This window comes from Chinchilla lanigera, unplaced genomic scaffold (assembly GCF_000276665.1).
Source record: "Chinchilla lanigera isolate Chin_1 unplaced genomic scaffold, ChiLan1.0 scaffold00003, whole genome shotgun sequence".
NCBI classification, from domain to species: Eukaryota; Metazoa; Chordata; class Mammalia; order Rodentia; family Chinchillidae; genus Chinchilla; species Chinchilla lanigera.
Genome location: NW_004955404.1, coordinates 11895903 through 11906570, shown reverse-complemented (window position 1 = coordinate 11906570; position 10668 = coordinate 11895903). Strand labels below are relative to the sequence as shown.

Genomic DNA, 10668 nt, shown 5'->3' with positions numbered 1-10668 from the left:
CTTAGGTCATATTCAGGTTTGGTCAGTTGTCCCAATAAATTTAAGACCCTATCCAAAATGGGCATCTGAGATGAACACACACTTCTCAGATGAAGAAATACAAACAGCAAATAAGTATATGAAAAAATGTTCAACATCACTGGTCATTTGAGAGATGCAAATTAAAACAACATTGAGAATCCCTCTCACCCTAGAAAGAATGGCTATCATCAAGAAATTAACCAATAACAAATGCTGGAGGGCCTATGTGGAAGAAGGAACCTTTTTCCACTGCTGGTGGGAGTGTAGCCTGGTGCAGCCACTGTGGAAATCAGTGTGGAGATTCCTCAAAAAACTAGGATTGGAGGTCCAATTTAACCCAGCTATTCCCCTTCTGGCTATCTTCCCAGAAGAATTAAAGACATTATAGCAGCAATGTATGTGTACCCATGTTTATAGCAGCACAATTTTTAATAGCTAGACTTGGAAAAAACCCAAACATCCATCAACTGAAGAATGGGTAAAAAAAGATGTAGTCTTTTTATACTATAGAATACTACTCATCCCTAAAGAAGGATAAACTGGAGACTTTTATAGGTAAATGGCTGCAACTCGAGACTGCACTCGTAAGTGAATAAACCAGACACACATGTGTAAACATCATATTGTCTCCCTAGTTTGGAAGCTGAAAGAGTAAATGAGATCCAAAATGTGCAATAGATATTGTTGAATGAGAAGAACTTTCAAAAGGAAAGAGAAATTGGAATGGGGGAACGGAGAAAAGAAATAAGGGAAAAGAAAAAAAATATATGTATATATAAAAGACAGTTAAGATAGTTATACTACTAGGGCCAGATGTGGTGGCACACGCCTGTAATCCCAGCACTCGGGAAGCTGAGGCAGGAGGATTGTTGCAAGTTCGGGGCCAGCCTGGGCTACAAAGTGAGCTCAAGGCCAGCCTGAACCACACAGGGAGACCCTGTCTCAAAAAGACAGTAAATAAATAAATAAATAAATAAAAAGATAGTCATACTACTAATTTCTCTTAGTTCATTGAAAAGAAAGGTTTGTGCTAAAATTGTCTGGACAATTTTTTTTTTTTTTTTTTTTTTTTTTGGTTTTTCTCCGGTACCGGGAACCGAACTCACGACCTTGCGCTTGCCAGGCAGGCGCTTTTGCCGCTGAGCTAAATCCCCAGCCCCTGTCTGGACAATTAAATGCCTATATTTTATACTCTGAGTAACTAATTTAAAGATAACAATATGCAATGTATTAACCATTGTTACCCTCCTATTATCTTGTTTTTAAATTTTGGGTTTTTTTTTAAAGAAAGGAAAAGCAGAGAGATCCGAGAGCATGCTCCTTCTCTTCCTCTCCTTCCCTTTGCATTTTTCTCTTTCTCTCTCCGGTGCAAGGACACAAGGAGAAGGCAGTGACTGCAGTCAGAAAGAACTCTCACCAGGAACTGGGTCTGTCTCCATCTTGACCTTGGATTTCTCAGCCTCCAGAAATGTGAGTTGTTTGAGACATAAGATTATGGTTTTTCACTCTGACTTCCCAGGATGACTAAAGCAGTGACTAATCTGCCTCTGCAGATGTCACCTGACACTCTTTCCACCACTCTTGGGTCCCAACACTCTGCACCTGCCCACGGCTCCCACTTCCTCCGCTGCCCCCCACCGCCGAAGATGCTGCCCCTGCCACGTTGGGGTGGCTACCTCTGCCATTGCCCCCTGGGCTGGCATCCTCCTGCAGGATTGCTTAGAGCTCCCGGAATGGAATTTTCCAGTCTTTGGCCTTCTGAGTGGCAATCTTAGTTGTTCGGGTGGAGAGCCACGCGTGGGAGAGAGGGTGGGGATTTCACGGTTCAGTGTGAAATGTCTGATCCTGATGGTCCTCAGTCCAGGGGACCCCTGCCTCCTTTTCTAGGGAGGAGACTTCTGTCTTGCTAAGGAAACAGGCAGGAATCTGGGGATCGAAAGCCTTCTCAGAGAACATTTCATCCTGGCCTCCCCTCTTCCAGAGGGACCATGGTACTGGAAGTGCGAGCCCTTTGAGGGTTGTCCAATCAGCTTACTTCCCAGAAATCCCTCCTCCAGCTGAAGACTCAACTTTGTCACTGCTACTAAGACAACTGCCACTCCACTATCTGCTTGCCAGCTGGTATTTTTTTCCTCTCTCTGTCTCTGTTTTTATTTTTCCTTTGTCACTGTGGGTTTCAATGTTCTGGGGAGGAGGAGCTCACCCTGGAGTATTCAGGGAGGTGAGTCCTTTCTTTATTAACTTGTTTTAAGTTTTATTTTTATTTTTTGTTTCTTATTCTGGTACCAGGAATTGAACTCATGACCTAGCGCTTACCAGGCAGGCGCTGTGCCATTGAGGTAAATCCCCAGCCCCAAGTTTTATTTTTAATTTGTATGTAATAATTGTACATATTTCTAGGATATAGTGTGTGCTGCTTTAATACATGTATACAAAGTATAATTATCAAATCAGGGTAATTAGCATTTTCTTCTCCTCATCATTTCTTTATGTGTGTTTTCCAGCACCTCTTTTCTAATTCTTGATAAGTAATGTTTATTGTGAACTGTAGTTTCTCACTGTGCTGCAAAGTATGAGGTCATATTCCTTCTATCTGTTCTTTCTCTCTTTCTTTCTTCCTTTCTTTTCTTTCTTTCTTTCTTTCTTTCTTTCTTTCTTTCTTTCTTTCTTTCTTTCTTTCTTATTTTTTTTGAGATAGGGTCTCACTATGTAGTTCAGGCTAGCTTTGAGCTTACTTTGTAGCCCAGGCTGGTCTCAAACTCACACTGATCCTCCTGCCTCAACCTCCCAAGTGCTGGGATTACAGGCATGTGCCACCACACCCGGCTTATTTATTTATTTACTTTTGGTTTTATTTGAAATAGGGCCTCACTATGCAGTTCAGGCTGGCCTTGAGCTCACTTTGTAGCCCAGGCTGGTCTTGAACTTGCAATGATCCTCCTGCCTCAGCCTCCCGAGTGCTGGGATTACAGGCATGTGCCACCATGCCTGGCTCTTCTATCTGTTATCTAGCCTCCTTGTCTCTGTTGCCCCCTGCTATGTGACTTTTTACTCCCCCTTTTATCCCTGTAATTCCAGCGTACTGAGAGGCTGAGGCAGGAGGATAACAATTTCTAGCCCAGCCTGGGAAACTTAATGACTTAGCAAGACCCTGTCTCAAAATAAAAAAAAATAAAAAAGTACTAGGATGTAGCTCAGTGTGAAGGTCCTTGGTTCAGTCCTTAATAGCACCAAACAAAAACCCAAACCAAAAACCCTTTATGTGGACAGGGAGCAGAGGTGAAGTGTATTCACACTGACACGATGTTAGTGTCTACAAAGCACATTTCCCATCCTGTTATTTATGGCTTCCATATTTGCAAAATCACCCACTCACTAAAATTTATTTGTAACTCTAAAATACTACTCACCCTCCTTCGCAGTTGTTAAGGCTTGGATCTAAAATGTTCCCCAGTGTCATGCTCTGAGGTGGCGCTTTCGGAAGTTGAGATCATGGGGGCTCCGAGGTCTTCGGTGGATCAATCCATTACTGAGACCCTAATTTCATGGCCTCACTGGGAGATGATGGTCTAGTTGAAGGGAGCGGTCCCGGGGGCATGATCCTGGGGACGGTATCTTGTCCCTGGCCCTCTCTCCCTGCCTCTTGCTCTGTCACTGTCTTGGCTTCCTGACTGCTGTGAGGTGAGAGGCCTTCCCCCACCACAGCCGTCCGCCATGTTCCTGCCTCACCACAGGCCCAGAGCGCTGGAGCTGCCGACACTGGGCCGAAACTACGGAGGCCCTGAGCCAAAATTAACCTTCCTTTCTGTGAGCTGCTTTTTCCAGGTCACTGTGATAAAACACCGACTAACGCAGCAGTCATTCGCGGACACACCCAGAGCAGCCAAAAAATTTAAGAATTTCAGGCTCTTGATGCCCAAGTTCCGACTGGATGAATAAGACACACACTTTCTGTTTAAGCTCTTATACTACGGACAAATGTGCTTTGTGGGGTCTTAGTACGATATTTTCTCAATTATTTCACTCTTTGTGTGTGATTTTGGTGTTTAAAATAGTCCCCGAGGGTAGCGTTAAAGTGCTGTTCTGTGTTCCTAATCCCAGGAAGGCTGTGAGGCGCTTTGTGAAGAAAACATGTGTAGTCGAGAAGCTTTGTTCAAGCCGCGTTTACAGCACTGTTGGCCGTGAGTTCAGTGTGAATGATCAACAGTAGATATTAATTAAGCCAGGTGTCTTCAGGCAGAAATATATTTCAAACACGGTTAGGTATCGATCAGTTGACAAAAATGTTCTGACAAGGAGCTGGTAGGAACCTACTCGTGTATTTCTCTGAGGAGCAATGATTCAATATTCATTAAATCAGTATTCAAGTGACTCTACAGGAAGTACGTGCCAGGAGAACATAACAAAGGTTAACTGTATGGACTTGACATTGCCGGGCGTGCTGGCGCATGCCTGTAATCCCAGCACCTGGGAGGCTGAGGCAGGAGGATCATTGTGAGTTCGAGACCAGCCTGGGCTACAAAGTGAGCTCAAGGCCAGCCTGAACTGCAGAGTGAGACCTTGTCTCAAAAAAAAAAAAAAAAAAAAAAAAGAGTGTGGACTTGACATTGCCGAATATTTTGTTTTCAATGCCTTTGTTAAAGAATAACATACACTGAGCCAGGTGTGGTGGCACATGTCTCAGGAGGCTGAGGCAGGAGGATTGTTGTGAGTTTGAAACCAGCCTGGGCTGCAAAGGGAACTCAAGGCCAGCCTGAAGTGCTTAACGAGACTGTCTCAAAAAGACAAACAGAAACAAAAACAAAAAACCAATAAAAACCCACAAAACAAAAATCAAAATAACATATATTAACCATAAACATTTATAGTGGAAAATCTGATGAGTTTTGACATAGGTACACCTTCATGAAACCAACACCAAAATCAAGATAATGGATGTACCCCCCCCCCAACACTGCCCTCCCTCTTGGCAACCACTGATCTGATTCTGTCACTATAGATTTATGTTTTGGATTCCTAACTTGTACAGAGCCTGACACTAGGGAGAGGTGTCAAACCAAGTCAGGACTTCCACAACACAGCACTGACTTTCCCAAGTGGCAGGAACTGCAGACAAGTGCAAAGGAGAAGACCTATGACCTTATAGTGCGATGGCAAAATGTGTAGTAAAACTGACTATGTCTTCTCTGTCTTTAAATTTCCAATACCATATTGTGTGTTCTCTTTCTGGCTTCCTCGGCTCAGCTGTGTTATACACTTGAAAAGTGTATTTCTTTTCATTGCTAGCAGTGTTTCATTGTACGACTATACTGTGCAAAGATCTATTCATGCTTGATTTACTTTGGGGTTGTTTTCAGTTTGGGGCTATTGTAAATAAATCTATAAATGTTCCTACACAAGCCTATGTATGGACACGTGCTTTTATTTCTTTTGAGTAAGCATCTAGGAGTAAAATAGCTAGATTACACAGTATATGTATGATTAACATTTTAAATACTTAAAATTTATTTTCCAAAATAGTTTTATTGTCATTCTTAGCAGCAGTGTATGAGAGTTTGAATAACTCCATATTCTCACCAACACTTGATAGTAAACTTATTAAAATTTAGTTATCCTAATAAATATGCCACAGTATCTCATTATCATATTTTTATTAGTGCATATTAATTTTACAAAATACCGGATTTCAATGTGGTATTTTCATACATGTGTATAACGTATTTTGATCAAATCCATTTCACCAAAATTCTCTCTCACGCCCCTTCTCCCCTCTCATTCATTCTCTTACTCTTATCTAATAGTAGTATCCTTTCTCCTTGCATGTAATTTATTGTAAGATTCTGCATATTAAGGGAAACATGTGATATGTGTCTTTCTGAGTCTGGCTTATTTCATTTTCCTCCAGATGATGTATGTAATTTCAGTCTTCTTTATGGCTGAATAACGATTGTATCTGTCTGCCACATTTTCTTTCTTTTTTTTTTTTTTGGTACCGGGAATAGAACTCCGGACCTTGCGCATGCCAGGCAGGCGCTTGTGCCACTAAGTTATATCCCCGGCCCTGCCCTATTTTATTTATCCATTCATCTGCTCATGGGTACCTGAGCTGGTTCTGTATCTTGGCTATCGTGATCTATGCCTCAGTAAACATAGGTATGTAGGTAACCCTATAGTATGATGACTTTAATTCCTTCCAACATATACCAAAGTGTATGTAACAGGGCCATGTGCTAGTTCTAGTTTAAGTTTTCTAAGGAACCTCCATACTGATTTCTACAGTAGCTGTACCTAGTTTACATTCCGTAGGTTCCTTTTTGAGTCTTCTCCAGCACTTACTGTTTTTTTGTTTGTTTGTTTTGTTTTGTTTTTTGGATTTTTGATGATAGCCATTTGGACTGGGATGAGATGGAACCTCAATGCAGTTTTGATTTGGTTGAACATCCATTCCTCCATTATTGGTTATTTGCATTCTTTCAAGAGATGTCACCGGGCATGGTGGTGCACACCTGTAATCCTAGCACTCTGGAGGCTAAGGCAGGAAGATCACCAGGATCGCTGTAAGTTCAAGACCAGCCTGAGCTACATAAGCAAGTTCAAGGCCAGCCTGCACTACGTGCCAAGACCCTGTCTCAAGAAAGAAAAAGAAAAGAAAAGAAAAAAGAAATTCAATTTATCCATTTACTGTAATATTAACATTTTTGAGTTCTTTATATATTCTAGGCATTGGTCCTCTCGCTGTTGGAAGAGCAGCTGGCAAAGACCTCCCCTCCTCTGTGGATTGTCTCTTTATTCTGTTGGTTTTTCCCTCTGCTGTAAAGAAGCTCTTAATTTGGTGTAGTCCCACTTGGTTCTAGCTGTTACTTTCTGTGCTCCTGAAGTCCTATTTAGGAAGTCTTCACCCGCGCTTATGGCTTCAAGTGTTTCTCCTATGATATTTTTCTAAGAGTTTCAGGTCTTATACCTAGGTCTTTGATCCATTTTGAATTGATATTGTACAGAGTGAAACAAGGATATAGTTTCAGTCTTTAACATATGGATATCCAATATTTCCAGCACTGTTTGTTAAAGATGCTTTCTTTCCTCTAGCATATGTGTTTGGCCTCTTTGTCAGGAACAGGATGGCTGTGATTATGTGGGTTTGTTTCTGTGTCCTCTGATCTCTTCCACTGATCTGCATGTTTATTTCTGTCCAGTACCTTGCTGTTTTTTTATTACAAATTTTGATGGCATAATTTGAAATTGGGTATTTTGATAGCTCCAGTCTTATTCTTTTTGCTTAGGTTGGTTTTTTGTTTGTTTGTTTGTTTGTTTTGTTTTGAGATAGGATCTCACTCTGTAATGCAGGCTGGCCTTGAACTCACTGTGTAGCCCAGGTTGGCCTCAAACTTGCGGTGATCTTCCTGCCTCAGCCTCCAGAGTGCTGGGATTACAGGTGTGCACCACCATGTCCAACTTTGCTTAGGATTATTCTGGGTTTTTGTGTTTCTGTATCAATTTCAGAATTATTTTTTCTAGTTTTGCAAAGAATGCCACTGGAACTTTGATAGGGATTGCACTGAATCTGTAGATTGCTCTTAATAATATGGGTATTTTAACCATGTTTATTCTGCCAATTCATGAACATAAGATGGTCTTTCCACCTTATAGCATCTTCTTCAACTTCTTTCTTTAATCTTCTATTATTGTTACAGTTTGTGTCTAGATGTCCTTTCAAAGCCTCATGCAGTCATGGCACGGACTTCTAGAGTTTATGATTGATCTATGGTTCAGTGCTGAGATTATAGGTGTGAGTGCCACACCAGCCTTGGGGCGGGTAGCCTGAATACAGTATAAAGGAGGGAAAGAGGCTTGCTCTCTGCCACTCCTCCCTTTTTGCTTTTGTTACTTTTGCTGTTTTCTGCCACCGTGAGCTGTCATCCTCTGCCATGTGCCACTCTGCCTTGGAGCCAGTTGAGTATGGACAGAAACCTCCACAAACTGTGAGCTAAATAAACCTTTCCTTCCTTAATTTTGGGTGTCAGGTATTTTGTCCCAGCAATGAGAAAAACTAACCAAGACAATAATTTTCATTGTAGAGGTCATTCTCCTTCTTGATTATGTTGATTCCTAGGTGTTTTTTGTTGTTTTTTTTTTTTTTACAGTTTAAAAATTTTTATTAGTATATTTGCAGTATATGATTACATTCATCACTACATTTTTTTTAAGCTATTGTAAATGGAATTCCTTTCTCAGCGACTTGGTTGTGGAAAACTATTGACTTTTTAAGGCTGATTTTGTATTCTGCTGCTTTTCTGAATTTATCAGATCTAAAAGTCTTTTAGAGACGTCCTTAGTGTCTTCGAGTGTAGGATCATATCATCTGCAAATAAGGAAAATTGCCTTCTTCCTTTATTATTTGATCCTTTTTATTTCTTTCTCTTGCCTAATGGCTCTGCTTAAAATTTCAAGTACTTTGTTGACTAGGAGTAGTGAGAGAGGACATTGTCCTCACCTGGTTTCAGAGGAAATGCTTTCAGTTTTATCCTATTCCATACAATGTCTCATTCTGGTCTTATTTTGCATTTCCCCGATAACTAAGAATGCTGAACACCTTTCATGAACTTACTTGCCATTCATATGTCTTCTTTGGTGAGGTGTCTATTCAAATCTTTTGTTCATTTTTAAATTGAATTTTTATTTTCTTAGAGTTTTTTTAGAGTCCTTTTTATCTCCCAGATAGAAGTCCTATACTCTTTGTAACTATTTTATCTCACTCCATTGCTATTACCTCCATTCTCCCGACATTGTCTTCTGGCCTGCTGGTCTACTTGTTTCACCCTGTATGATTACTACATGGTTTTGCTGACGCTAACATTATAGTGAGGCCGGAGTTCAAGAAGTAATGGCCTCTTAACTTTGTCCCTTTTCAAAGATGCTTTGGCTGTTCAAGATGCTTTGTACTTCTATAGAAATTTCAGAGGTGGCTTGACAAATTACATGCAAAAGCCTGCTGGGTTGTTTTTTTAAATTGAGAGTGCATCAAAAGATGAGCATTTCTGTGAAATGCATCTTCAGTGGTAGGTCAGGGACTAGCTCCAGTACGGAACCACTGGCCATCCTGGGAAACTGATCCAGGGCTCGCTCAGCTGTCATTTTGGGGCCACGTTTTGTATGAACAGCTCATACCCAAGGTAGGACACAGCCAGTCTTGCTTCCCTGTCCTTGTCCAAGCTCATGTTGATGGTGCTGTAAATCTCTGTGCAGGAGCAGAGAGGTATCTCCAGCTCGTGTTGGACTCCCTTAGTCCCCACCCGACACAGCAGGACCGTGAGCCCCCTGGCAAGATTTTTGAACCAGTAAATCCAACTTGCCTCTGGCTTGTGTGTTACCAAAGTACACAAGCCTAATCCCCACTAGCTGCAGTTTTCTGGAAGATCTTTGAAAGTTAAAACTCCATTTAAAACATCAGCCATAAAAGCAACTTGGCCTTAACCTGTTACATTTATTGCACCATCTAACGAAGACAATATCTTATCCTGATAAACAGAAATCCTCGCCATTGTTCTGTGCAGGAGACAAAGACTGCAGACTTTTTTTTTGTAACCCGTTGTAAACTCTGTAAAACAAACCCAACTCTCACACAAAGCGTTGACCACCTTCCCAGGATAAGGAGCGAACAGCACTCCCCCGAGGGAAATGGAGGCACTTCTGCTGCAGCCGCTTTTTAGATGTCCCAGTGCCTTTTTCTTTCTGTTTGCAAGTGGCCCTTCCCTTAATCGTCACCATATTCCTGATCCTGCCACTATCTTTTTTTGTGGTACTGGGAATTAAACCCAGGACCTTTGCACTGAGCTATATCCTCGGTCCTAGTAATTCATTCATTCATTCATTTAGTGGTGGTGTCTAATCAAGTGGCTAAGTTGTCTGGGCTGAGCTCAGACTTGCAGTGCTGCTGCCTCAGCCTCCTAGGCTTCTGGGATACAGGCACCACTAGGCCCTGCTGTTGTCCTATGAATCCACAGTCGTCATCTTGTCCAAATTTATTACCTAGGGGATGGTCTCACTGGAAATTGAGAAACAGAATTTTTGGAAGGTTTAACAAAAAGGTTGCTGTAAACTCATGTAGGAAGCACACCTAGGCAGTCTCCTTGAAGCTCTTTTTTCTCTGAAATACTGGGGAGCAGGTGGCAAAGCATCCCCCCGTCCTGGGGCTGTCATGTTCCCTGCTTCCCCTGCAGCAAAGGGTCTGCAGGGAGCCCACCTCCCTCCGTGGGCCTGGGGTGTCCAGCTGCTTCTACGTGCCCTCCAAACTCTCAGATATCTTCTCTAATCGCTCATTCGGGCCCCAGGGATTTAGTCTCATTTCCTTTCCTCTTCACATCTTCTATCAAGTAATTTATCCCTTACAACTCTTCCTGCAAAACCAACTTTAACAAACCAGAAAGTTTCCTCCGCGTCTTTCTTCCTTGCTGTCCACCATCCGTGAGTATTTCCTGAGTGTCTACTGTTTTTGTATCAGTGTTTGAGTCAGATTCCATATCCATCCTGGTGACAATGACTAGAATGAGACCGACAGCAACGGCCAGGTACACGTATATGTTCGAATAGACAATGCGTGCTAATTTAGACTGTAGCACCTTTTTTTTTTTTTTTTTTTTTTTTTTTTTT

The 10668-nt window shown here is 41.7% G+C and overlaps 1 long non-coding RNA gene across 1 annotated transcript in view; it reads left to right on the top strand.

The window, feature by feature from the left end:
* The first annotated feature begins 2135 nt into the window (after positions 1-2135).
* LOC102016554 overlaps positions 2136-10668 on the top strand; it is a 12794-nt gene continuing 4261 nt past the window's right edge. Inside the window, exon 1 of the long non-coding RNA XR_001234726.1 lies at positions 2136-2242. This is a non-coding gene — a long non-coding RNA (uncharacterized LOC102016554). The remainder of the gene's footprint in view (positions 2243-10668) is intronic.